Raw genomic sequence first — 13,028 nt, forward strand, 5'->3', positions numbered from 1 at the left:
GTTTCACTTTATAAAATTATTTGGCCCTGTGCTTGGTGCATATAAGTTTATGATCATAATATCTTCTTATTTTATTGTTCTTTAATAAGTATGAAGTGGTCTCCTTTATCTCTTTTGATTACTTTTGGTTTGAAGTCATTTTGTCAGAAATCAGTACAGCCACTCCTACTTGTTTCTTATTTCTGTTTGCTTGGAATATTGTTTTCCATCCTTTCACTCTTCGGTGGTGTTTATCTGTAATTGTAAGGTGGGTTTCTTGTTGACAGCAAAGAGATGGGTCCAGATTTCTAATCTAGCTTGTTAACCTGTGTCTTTTTATTGGAGAGTTGAGCCCATTAATGTTCAGAGTTATAATTGTAATGTGTGAGTTAATCCCTGTCATGTTGAAGATTTTGTGGAGTTTGGTATTTTCCTGGTCTTTACATGTTACTTTTTATTTATTTATGAGAAAAGAGACAGAAAGAGAGAGAGAGGGAGAAGAAAGAATGGTTGCACCCAGGCCTTTTGCTATTGCAAACTTCAGACACTTGCACCACTTTGTGCATGTGGCTTTATGTGGTTACTGAGGAATCAGAACCAGGTCTTTATACTTTGCAGGCAAGTTCCTTAACCACTGAACCACCCTCTGGCTGTCTTTATATGTTTTTATATCCATTCTAGTTTTGATTGATGGTTTCTCTTTCTCTGCTCATGCACATGTTGGTTCATCTCCTGAGCATGGAGAATACATAGAGTATTCTCTGTCTCTGTAGGGCTGGCTTGGGGCTCATGTAATCATACAGCTGGTTTATATCATGAAAGCTTTTTCTTTCACCTTATATTATTAGGGATAATTTTGTTGGGTATGGTAGTTTGGGTTGGGAGGTAGTTATGGTTATATAGCTTTCTAAATATTCTATTACAAACTCTTCTGGCTTTAAGAGTTTCCACTGAAAAATCTGAGGTAATTCTGAGAGGCTTACCTCTGCATGTTATAAGCTGTTTAAATCTTATAGCTTATCACATTCCTTCATTGTTTTATGTGTTTTGTGTTTTAATTATTATGTGATGTGGGATGCCTCTACTCTGGTGTGACTATTCGGTGTTCAGTGCACCTCCTATATCTGGATTGGTCTCTATTTTATAAGGTTGAGAAATTTTTATTCAACAATTTTATTGAACGTATGCTCTATGCCCTTGGCCTTTATGTCTTCCCCTTCCTGTATGTCTATGATCCAAATATTAGGCCGTTTGGGGTGTCTGAAAGTTCCCGTTCTGATTGCACATTTTTTTCAACCTGACAATGTCTAACTCTCTGGCTTGTCCTCGAGTTCCAATATTCTGTTACCCATGTGGTCTCTTCTGTTGGTGAGGCTTTCATGGGAGCCTTTCCCCCTTTATTATTATGATTATTTTATTTCTTCAAGGTAGGGTTTCATCCTGCCCAGGCTGACCTGATATTCACTATGTAGTCTCAGGCTGGCTTCGAACTTACAGCAATATTCCTACCTCTGCCTCCCGAGTGCTGGTATAAAAGGTGTATGCCACCACACCCGGCTTTTTAAAATTATTTTTTAACATATGTCCCCTCCCTCAGTCCCCTTTTCCTGCAGGCCCTCCTCAGTAGGGTTATTGGTGTTCACTGTGGGGTAATTTGGGCCTCTGTCTGTCTCTGGGGGAGCTATGTCTTAGGGTATTTCTACCTGCCTCTTGGCTCTTAGTCTACCTCCCCTCTCTTTTGCAACTGTTCCTGAGCTTTAACGGGTGTGTTAACAATTAATGTTGACTTCTCTGTAGCCTCTGTATTTCTGTTTCAATGTGTTTCAGTTCTCCACTGTATTTGTTGCTATTTTCCTGAATGTTGAAGTCAGGCTAGCACTGGGAGCAACACTCATGTCACTGCTTCCTCTGCAATTTTTTCTGGATCCGTTCAGATGTGGTAGAGGTGGCATATCTTGTTGAGAGTATTTGGCTTTCTTTTTTTTTTTTTCAAGGTAGGGTATCACTGTAGCCCAGGCTGACCTGGAGTTCACTCTGTATTCTCAGAGTGGCCTAGAACTCACAGCGATCCTCCTACCTCTGCTTCCCAAGTGTTGGGATTAAAGGTGTGCACTACCACACCTGACCCTCCTCTGTTTTTCAAGGTAGGGTCTCACTATGGCCCAGGCTGACCTGGAATTCATTATGTAGTCTCAGGGTGGCCTCAAACTCTCAGTGATCCTCCTACCCCAGCCTCCTGAGTACTGGGATTAAAGGCGTGCACCACCATGTCCTGCTTGGCTCTCTCGTGTTGATGAATCTTAGATCTCTCCAGTATTCTCTGCCATCTTTCAAATAAAGCAGATGCTCTGACCAAGGATGATAACAGTTTTGATTAAAAGAGATATGCCTAGGGCTGGAGAGATGGCTTAGCAGTTAAGCGCTTGCCTGTGAAGCCTAAGGACCCCAGTTCGAGGCTCGGTTCCCCAGGTCCCACGTTAGCCAGATGCACAAGGGGGCGCACGCGTCTGGAGTTCGTTTGCAGAGGCTGGAAGCCCTGGCGCGCCCATTCTCTCTCTCTCCGTCTATCTGTCTTTCTCTCTGTGTCTGTCGCTCTCAAATAAATAAATAAATAAAAATTTAAAAAAAAAAAGAGAGATGCCTAGGAGCTTGAGAGACATTTAGTGAGGTTACCCACTCAATTTGTATAGGGAACACTTTGTTTCTTGATATTTTGATTTTCCTGACCATGGGATACTGACTTGGCTCCCCAAACCAGTTCTGAGTTTTTTTTCCCGTTGAGCAGGCCTCATGTCCAATCACAGCCTTGTAAGCCTTTAAAGAGAATTATTGCATTTTTGTTATATTTTTTTCAGCATTTTCATCTCTTGCTTAAATTCTATTTTTATGCATTTCTTTTTATTTATTTGCAAGCAGAAAGAGAGAGAGAGAGAAGAGAAACAGAGAGAAGGGGACACCAGGGTCTCCAGCCACTAAAACTGAACTCCAGATGCATGCACCACTTTATGCATCTGGGTTTACTTGGGGACTGGGGAATCAAGCCCAGGTTTTTAGGCTTTGCAGGCATGTGCATTAATCACTTAAAAACAGAGGGTGTCAAGCCAGGCATGGTGGCACATGCTTTTAAGCCCAGCACTTGGGAAGCAGAGGTAAGAGGATCACCTTGAGTTCATGGCCACCCTGAGACTTCATTGTGAATTCCAGGTCAGCCTGAAATAGAGAATGGACCTCAAAAAAGGTGGTGGGGGGGGCTGGAGAGATGGCCTAGCAATTAAGCACTTGTCTGTGAAGCCTAAGAACCCTGGTTTGAGGCTCGATTTCCCAGGACCCATGTTAGCCAGATGCACAAGGGGTCACAAGTGTCTGGAGTTCGTTTGCAGTGGCTGGAAGCCCTGGGGTGCCCATTCTCTCTCCCGCCACCCCCTCTGTCACTCTCAAATAAATTTTAAAAAATGAACAACAAAAAAAACCCCTCCGGGTGTCACGTGTTATCATAAGCCATCTCTCCAGCTCTCCATTTTCATTTCCTTTTTATTGTCTCTTGCAGCTTATTCCTGCATTTGGATATGTCCTTGCTGGGCTTGTTGCATTAGCCCATGAGCTCATTCATTTGTTGATTTGCTTCAAATTCCTTTATCCTTCTGTTGATCTCTTTTTGGTTATCGTTAATTTCATTAAGCCGTCTATGGAGTCCTGTTTTTTTATTCGTTTTGGTTTCCTTCAGCCATCAATTAAGTTGTTCTTGTTGGTTATCTTCCCTTTTCTTCAACCATCCTCTGAGTTCTATTTGTTGTTTTTCTTCCAATTCTTTGAGCTAAACTTTTATTTGTAATTTGAATTCTTTTTGCTGATTTTCTTCCATTTCCTTCAGCCATTCTTGGAGGCCCTGTTTCATTACTCTTTGACTAGTTTCTTCTAATTAAACCATCCATTTGTTCATAGTTTCATTAAGTTCATTTAAAATGCTTGTTGAAGTCAGGTGTGGTGGCACACACCTTTAATCCCAACACTTGGGAGGCAGAAATAGGAGCATTGCCATGAGTTCAAGGCCACCCTGAGACTACTGAGTGAATTCTAGGTCAGCCTGGGCTAGAGTGAGGCCCTACCTCGAAAAACCAAAAAATAAATAAACAAACAAAATGTTTGTTGAGATTTCATTTTGGGCTTCTATGTCTTAGGTTTCCTTTAAACTTTCATTGAAGGCTTCCATTGTGGGACTAGGTAATCTTGGTAGGGATACCTTTGCTGGATGTCATGTGTTATCTGCTTTCCATTGGGGTCTGCCCACCTTGAGATCAGTAGTCTCACTCCAGATACAGCAATAGCAGCTTTTGTATAGCCTGTATTGGGTAACCTGTACTAAATTGATCTAGGTGGATATGGGATTAAAGATGATCCAGTAGGTTAGGGTGGGTGTACTGGAGCCTGAGCAGGGTCTACTTTGTGTGTGCCACCTCCCAGAAAAATCTTGGTAAGACTTTGGGTGGCCTGTCTTTCCTAACGTCCAAGCTGGGCATTTTTCTTCTAGTCTTACTCACTGTCTGGCTCTGGAGTCATATCATCTCCAAAAAGTTTCTGGGGGCTGAGGCCCATAAAAAGTTACCCTTTGCTTCAACCTTTCTTCAGATAAATCTTTGTTTTGGGCAGGGGGACTTTCAAAGTGGGTGTGAGAAGTAGAATCCAAGTTAGTAGGATGCTCACTGCTGACAGTCAGCTTGTCTCCCCTCCCAGACAGCTGCCATGGAATGGCAGCCAGTCCTGGCATGAAACTCCTCCAACTCTGCCCCTACCCACAATGGCCTGCAGACCTGCTTGCAGCTGACCTTCAGCTGTTCCATCCCCACCCAGGCTGCAGCCCCAGAATGGAGTCTATGCCTGACATGTAAATATCATACTCTGTCCTATTCACAATGTATTTTAACTTTTTTGTTGTAGAGTTGCACTCTTTAACCCACACTGACATGGAATTTACCCTGTAGCCTTGGCCAGTATTGAACTCACTGCAAGCCTCCTACCTTAGCCTACGAAGTGTTGAGATTGAAAGCATACACCACCATGCCCCACTTTATATTTGAACTATTTACAAAGTTGGAAAAAATGAATCTGGACTAGGGTTATAAACCCTTGATTCTATTCTTTAATTCACCCTTAATTACCTGTGCAATCTTGGCCGTGTTGCTTCATTGCAGCGCCTCCACTCTTTCCTCAGTGACACAGAAATAATAATTGGATAAGATTTATTGTGTGAACCATATGCTCAAAATTACACCAAGCAGTACAAAGGAATAAAATAAGCACATGTATTCTACCTATTCTTTCTACCCTTTTATCAGAGTTATGGAAGCAAAGCAGGACAGGGAACAGGGCTTTTGAAAATGTAGAATGTTGAAAAAGAAGAAAATTATCACTTGTAATCTACTATAAAAAATAACATATTGATGCACATTTATACACATAATAGGTATTTTTCTACGAATACAATATATGCATGTCTGTTAAAAAATAAAATTTGAACTATAATGTAGGTGTTCTTTTGTAAGCAACTGTTTTTATGTGTACTATTATATTTTTCTCAGTAATCACACTAAAGTATATGAAAGCATTGTAGATATGTCAACATGACCTAGTTTGGTTTCATTTTCTTCCCACAGCTGTTTCATTAACTACAACCATCCTTTTAATGATATGTAACACATTGCCAAACAAACAGTCATCTCTAGTTTGAACTCTTACAGCTGGACTCCTAGTTTCCATTTTACTTTTCTCTGTAAAAGAAGCCCAATAAACTGATTGGTTCACCATGGTGAACTCTGGTAGATTCAGCCTTTATTCTGTCAAGGCCTGGGAGAGGAAACACTCATCCTTTTCTTCCCAGAGAAGATTTCACACAACAGCCACACACATATATTCTTCCAGGCCAGGCTACACCCATAGACTTTAGACTTTCCCTGTTCTTGCAAACATCAGCTTTCAACTTCATTCTTCATTCTTTTTTTTTTTTTTTTTTTGTCCCGAGGTAGAGTCTCACTCGAACCCAGGCTGACCTGGAATTCACTGTGTCAGCTCAGGGTGGCCTCAAACTCACAGCGATCCTCCTATCTCTGCCTCCCAAGTATTGGGATTAAAGGCGTGTTCCACCACACCTGGCTTCAACTTCATTCTTTTTAAATATTTCTATTATTTATTTACAGAGGAGAGACAGACACACACACACAGAGAATGGGCATGCTAGCATGTTTACCACTGCAAATGAATTTCAGATGCATGCACCACTTTGTCCATCTGGATTTACATAGGTACTGGGGAATCAAACTCAGGTCATTAGGCTTTTCAGGCAAGTATTTTAGCCACTGAGCAGTCTCTCCAGCGTTCTCCCCATTCCTTTTCTTAATTTGAATTTCTTTTTATTTTTTAAAGAATTCTGTTTAACTTTATTTATTTCAGAGAGAGAGAGAAAGAGAATGGGCACAGTAGGATTTTCAGCCATTACAAATGAACTCTAGACACATGTGCCACCTTATGCATCTGGCTGATGTGGATACTGGGGAATCATACCTGGGTTCTTTGGTTTTATATACAAGTGCCTTAACCTCTAAGCCATCTCTCCAGCCCCTTTGTTTGTTTGATTTGTTTTTGGTGTTTGGTTTTTCTAGGCAGGGTCTCACTGTAGCCCAGGCTGACCTGGTATTCAGTATGTAGTCTTAGGGTGGCCTTGAACTCACGGCCATCTTCCTACCTTGGCATCCCAAGTGGTGCTGGGGATTAAAGGCGTGCATAACCACACATGGCTTTTATTTTAATTTTTTAGTGAAATACCCTTTATTGCTTTTTTCAAAATAAACACAGATTGGTCTGTTCTTCAGTTTGTCAACTTCATTGTTAATGAAATGCATTTCAACATTTCTGTTCTGGTTTTGAAATCAACGCTTGCCTCATTAAGCACATGTTTCTTCCATGTCACTCCCAGGGAAGTTAGTTTTTTGACATGACTGTTTCTTTTTCCTATTCCATCTCCTTTTCTGTTTGGAAGACAGAGAAGCTAGTCTAGCCATTGTGAATACTGTGAATACTTTGAGGCTGAGGCTGGTGGAAGGAATGCCTCATTGGAAAGTGGGTCAGTCCAATGAGGAAGAAGCAGCAGAGGAGTGGCATAAGTGAGACAGGCAGAGGTTGTTAAACCAGAGAGGCAGAGCCAGTTGGGTCAGGAAAGCAAGGAGGACTGGAGCCCAAAGCCAAGAAAGTTAGCACATGGAGCATAAGAACGTCTAGAGTAGGCAAAGCCACAAGTTGGTTTGGGTAATGTTTCAGGGAAGCCTAGTGTTAAAACCATCTGTCAAGTGTGCAAGATACCACAGAAGAAAGCCAGAATTATACAAAATGTTATTAACTAGGGACTGACAGACAGAAGAGCATCTCAGGCAAAACAGGGGAATCCCCCCAACTCAAGGCAATAGGAAACAGTTTGTAGGATATGCTAGACAACAGAGGGCCACAGCCAACTTTCTCAGAAACTATAGACATGCCAACCATAGTTAAGAAACAGTCCAAGTGTCAGTGCAGGGCTATTTTAATTACTTAATTTACCCTATAGGAATTGCAATGCATGCCTGTGTTGTCTGATGAGCAAGATGGCTTGGGGTCATTTCAGCTAGCATCCACTTAAAAGAGAGAACATGTGCTGTTTGTTTCTGATGGTCTAGGAATTTTAAAAGGACTTTTCTATTGTTTGTTTGCTTGCTTGCTTTTTGGCAGGGTCTCAACTCCCCCAGGCTAGCCTCTAACCCATGGAAGTCCTCCTATCTCAGCATCCCAAGAGCTAGTATTACAGGTGTGAGCCAGTATGCCTAGCTATTGATTTTATTTTTCAGAGCAATTTTAGGTTCATAGTAAAATTGAAGACAAAGATATAAGGATTGCCAATATGTTCCCTATCATCACACACGCAAAGCCTCTTCCCCCAGTCTTTTCTGTGATGCCCCACTAGAGTGGTGCATTTGTTAAAACTGATGAGAGAACCTATATCAACTCTGCATTGTCCTCTATGCCCCTAGTTTGAGGCAGGAGAATTAATATAAGCTAAAGATCAGCCTGTCTACATAGCCACATGCAGTGATATACTTTTCTCCATACCTAAACAAGACACTACTGCTAGTTAAGGGATAGATAGGTGGATCATAGGCCTCTGAGTGACACAATAATGAAGGATACTTATCACAGTCTATTTGTCAAAACATACAGGCTACACAGGCTGGCCTCTACCTCACTATGTAATCTAGAGTGGCCTTGAATTCCCAATCTTCCTCCCATTGTGTCCAGAGTGTTGGAATCACAGTCCTGAGCTACCATGTCCAACTTAGAAAATGTTCTTAATATAACATTAAAACATCAGGTAATTATATTTCCTTGTGTATTAGCTTCTACTGCTGTTGTAACAAATGCCAAAAACTGGGTGGCTTACAAGACACATTAATTCCTTTAGTTCTGGAGATTAAAAGTGGGAAATTGGACTCAGTGGGCTGAAATCAATGTGCCCACAGGGCCACACTCCTTCAGGCTCTATGGAACAATCTGTTTCCTTGCTTTTTATGCCTTCTGAGAACCTTTACAGCTTCTTGCATCCCTTGGTTTGTGGCTGCTTATATCATAGTCACCTGCAGAACTTCTTCTAATCTCCCTACCTTCATTTTCTTATTATCTTCGCTCTTAAAGGGACTCTTGTGACATTTCACATAAAGATAACTCAGTTCAAAATCAATGATTTAGCAACCTTAATTCCCCATTCGTGTAGAATAACATATTCACAGGTTCTGGGGCACAGCATATATCTTTGAAGGGGTATGGAATGATTATTTTTCCTATAATACCTTTGTTTCTTATTTCTAAAATTTGAATGATTCTTTATAACCTCATCTTTTACATTGTATCCAACTCAGTTTTTGTCACTTATCTTTTCCCTCAACATATGCTGGATATATCTACTCTGTTCTTCTTCAGGGCTTCTAGGTATGTAACAGCCAATTTCAGCATTTCCATTATAAACAGTAGCACAGTGAACAACCCTATGCCAAGAAAAAACATATGCCTATTTAAGTTTAATATTGACAAACCAGCTAACAAATATATGTATAAATATATGTATAACAAGATATGATACTGTGCTAGATATCTGAGATTCATTTTTGTCCCTTGTGGCATCTATGTGGTACTTTGAGCTATTCATATAGATATTTCTTAGCACAAAATAAAAGCTTATGGGCTGGAGAGATGGCTTCGCAGTTAAGCACTTGCCTGTGAAGCCTAAGGACCCTGGTGGTTTGAGGCTAGATTCCCCAGGACCCATGTTAGCCAGATACAAAAGGGGGCACACGCATCTGGAGTTCATTTGCAGTGGAAGCTCTGACATGCCCATTCTCTCTCTCTCTCTCTCTCCCTCTCTCTCTCTCTCTCTATCAGCCTCTTTCTCTCTCTATAACTCTCAAATAAATAAAAATGAACAAAAATTTAAAAAAATAAAAGCTTAATGATAGTAAATTGAAACCTAAAAAGTAAATCTGTGTGTGCAGCTTAGAGGACTTGTTCTAACAATGATACACTGGTAAGAGTAGTATAAATGTGCCTTGTATATTATAAAGTGCTACTTATATGTTATTGATATTATTTTCATGCATGAATTGTATTCTTTTCATACTTAGTTTTCATATCTCATGAAGATTGGCCTCACTTCATGTTTTACATGACATATGCTTTCTTGCCAAGGCCTATAACATAGCTTAACTATGTGCCCCCAAAGCTCTAAGGTCTAAACTGTGTCTCAGACTGTGCCAGTCTTTCAAGAGAGAAGACATAAGACTATTAACATATGTGTTCTTTAAGGATGGTAAGAAAGGACAATAGAAAAATCTTCAGAGACTGAGGATTCCCACTCTTGACAGGGTCCTGGATCAAATGGATTTGTACTGAAGGATTTCTTAAAGGCTTCTCCATGGCCTTAGATTGGCCATCCTGCTGGTCATAGTATCCCAGATTCCTACCACACCCCCACTCTGGGAAGAGACAATAATCTCCGTAATGATATGTAATGATAAAGGAGCATGACCTTATGAGGCACAGATGTGAGGAGGGAGATGAAAATGCACTGAAGTTTGACTTAGGTTCTCGGAAGTACAGTAGCAGAGGAAGAGCTCCTTATTCTCCATAATTCACTTGACTTGGCCTTCTCTAGAACTAGGAGTCAGATTCTTGGCAGGAATAAAAGCATTTATGGCAATAGGAAGTATAAAAGAATGGGCTTTAAAAGATGGAGATGGATCAGCAGTTAAAGGTACTTTCTTGCAAAGCCTGCCAGGCCAAGTTCAATTCCCCAACACTTACATAAAGCCAGATGCATAAAGTGATGCATGTATCTGGAGTTTTCAGCAAGAGGCCCTGTCATGCCCATTCATATTTTCTCTCCCTCTCCTTCCACAAATGAATTAAAAAAAATAAAAAAGATAAAATAGTTTGGGGATAATAGTAATACATATTAGGATGGTTGTGAGGATTGAACAAAAGAATGTATATAAGGTACCAAGTAGTGACATACCACAAGTATTCATAAATGTAAGCTATTTAATTTCCCCACAGTACTTCACAGTTCTATGCACATAGTCCTTATTTTTCAACAAATAAACTGACAGTTTATTTACTTTATTTCCCTATATGATAATTTCTCCATACTTAGCTCACCAAATTTCCAGTCATATGAGAATAGCTGTTGATGACATGTTGATCACTGAGAAAAAAGTTTTGCTTACCTAGTTCTTACCTAGTCCCCATACTTCATGGTTCTCTTTTTTTTTTTTCCCCCAGAAGTCACTTGCTCGCCCAGTCTCTGCTTTCTCTTCCATTCTGCATTTGTTCCTATACTTGAACTCTATCATTTTTAAATTTTACAGGATATAGTTGGGCCTAGTGTTACAGGCAATTGATTCCAGCTACTGGGGAGGCTGATGTAGTAAGGTGGAAGTTCAAAACCTGCCGAACATATGAGTAAGTTCAAAACTAGCCCAAGAAACTTAGTGTAACCTTGTGCCAGAATAAAAAAAAAAAAGATACAAAAGGACTTGGAAAATAGCTCAGTGGTGCATCATTTGTCTAGCTTGTACAAGGTCTCCAATACTGAAAAACAAATTTCAAATGGTAAAGAGAGAGTGGTCAATCAAAGATGTATTTTTAAATGGAAAGGAGTATTTCCCTTGCCCACTATCTTATATACTACACTCCTTTTTCTGTGTCTGGAAGATTTCTGTGGGACAGGAAGACTACTGCATAGGAGGTTCTGGGGATGCATTTGCATTCTGTCTCATTCACTCCTCTTTTCCTTGGGTAAGGGCAACAGGTTTTTCAGGTTGGAAGTTACTCCACACCCTGTCCCTAAACTCTCTGCATTCTTAGGATATTAAGTCACTGAGGGTAGGATGACACATGGGGACAGGATTTTTACCTGGTCTGGTACTGAGGGACTCTTTTTCTGTCTTGTGCATCTCCACTCCAGTTCTGATTGATTGCTTGGTCTGGTATGCATGTCTTCCTCTCTCTGTTTCCATAGTACCCTCCAATTAAGTAGTTGTTCACAGGAACTTTATGCAGCAAATTATTGTTTCATGTTGATCCCTCTCTTAACTGAGGACATGTTGACCACTGGAGAGAAAGATTTGCTTGGATTCTGAAGAAGCAGTATTGTTTTGGAGGTCTGATAATTTCCTTCAAGCTTATCATAGACAGCAGTCAGAAGTCAGTGTCAGCTTCGTATAACAACAACCTAAGTGTCTATCATGTCAATGGTATGAGGGAGGTGAGGTTGTAAAAGGAAATTTCTGCTACCTCAAAGCCACCATATTATTTCCCACATTAAGCAGCCAATATTTTTATTTTCCAAAGGCAGTTGGAGTTGGGCAAATCTTACTAGACATACCAGAAAATAGGATAATTCTAGTTAATATTCCACAACTTAAAAGAGGGAGCTCCCCCAACATACTATCCTGACAAATAGGAGGGAAAATGGCTACCAACAAGTTCTTAACAAGATTAAAACTGGATGATGATGGGAAACCATATGTGAGTTTGCTTATAATTTCCTACAGCATTGTGGTGGCTACAACCATTATACACTTCTAAGAGTTCATCTCACTTTCCTGGCCTATGAGGGACAAGAATTTGTTAGGTAAATGCTGGGATAGTTGGTCTTCCAATTAGTAGTGGCCATAGTAATATCGACTTCCTGGTTACCTTCTAGGCATCGCATTGACACACCCACCAAAATATACAACTGATATAACATATAACCATTAGGATACATGAGAGATATGTATTTGCCTACTGGGTGCATGTTAATAATTAGAGGGTTGAAATAAATATTTATGCTCCTAATTAATCCTGCAAGGAGAAAGTAGTACTGATAACCTAATATGATCTAGGTTTCGTCTGTTACCTACACTTCACTGTGGAGTGTAAGCTGCCCATCCCAACTTAGAACAATACAAAGGTGATGCCCCAGCCATTATTACTTTTTCTCCTCTAACAAAAAAAATAATAATGATGAAATACTCAGGATAGTAGTAGACATGAGGTAATCATTTCTTTCTCAGATCAGAAACATTTTCAGTTACAGTCCAGCTTTTCTGAGGTTGACACAAAATAATAAAATTCTAAGAACACAGGAAAGCTGGGTTGGAAAAGTTGGAGGGCATCCCTGTTCATCAGGCACTGAGTGAAAGACTTCACTGAAACATCCCACTTGACAAGCTGGAGGCCTACGCAGTTCCCTGAGAACAGTAACTTAATTGGTAGAGTGCTTGCCTAATAGGCATGAAGGCCTGGGTTTGAGCTCCAGTATCACATGAACCAGGCGTAGTGTCACATGCCTGTAATCCTAGAACTCGGGAGGTAGAAGCAGGAAATCAGAAGTTCCAGGTCATCCTTGGCTACATAGCAAGTATGAGCCCAACCTGGGGTACATGAAACCTTGTCACAAAGACAGTCATTCGGGTTTATGACCTGAAGGGATTCTA

This window comes from Jaculus jaculus, chromosome X, assembly GCF_020740685.1.
Source record: "Jaculus jaculus isolate mJacJac1 chromosome X, mJacJac1.mat.Y.cur, whole genome shotgun sequence".
Lineage (NCBI taxonomy): Eukaryota > Metazoa > Chordata > Mammalia > Rodentia > Dipodidae > Jaculus > Jaculus jaculus.